Here is a 627-nt window from a genome sequence, read left to right as displayed (position 1 = left end):
ATATCAGATGGTTGGGCGGCTTACAACAATATTGAACAAATTTAAAACGGGATATTTACCCATTCAGTTATGATTCATGACGATAATTTTGTGGATCCAAATGATCACGAAATCCACACTCAAAATGTTGAAAATATGTAGATGCGCATGAAAAGAAAGCTGAAGAGGCAAGCTGGAACCTCTCGAGAATTCTTCCCCTCCTACTTAGAAAAATTTCAGTGGAGATGGGCTCATCGGGAAATGAAGGCCTTTTCAGCTTTCATTTCATGCATATCTGATACTTATCCTTTTTGAATAAAGCTCAAAGTGCTAAAAAGACATTACTGTTCATACAGGTCACCCTGACAGAGTAATGAGCAGCTAAGACTGACTAGATGCCCCAGAATGGCATTGTCATTAGACTACATGTTGAAAGACTCATGTGGAAAGGGAGGCTAGAGGTATTGTTCTCTAGCTTTAGTGCTGCACACCCGAGCGCCCTCGCTTTTCAGGTCCCCTAAAGTCCATGATTACCCTTGTTTGCCTGTACTATTTTGGTCACAGCCAAGCAATACCTCGGTGATCCCATAGATTGCATTGTTGAGGAAATCCCTCAAAATGTAATGGAAACGTATTGCTGGATTCCCT

Source organism: Tigriopus californicus, chromosome 10 (genome assembly GCF_007210705.1).
Source record: "Tigriopus californicus strain San Diego chromosome 10, Tcal_SD_v2.1, whole genome shotgun sequence".
NCBI classification, from domain to species: Eukaryota; Metazoa; Arthropoda; class Copepoda; order Harpacticoida; family Harpacticidae; genus Tigriopus; species Tigriopus californicus.
This window is presented reverse-complemented; position numbering follows the sequence as displayed.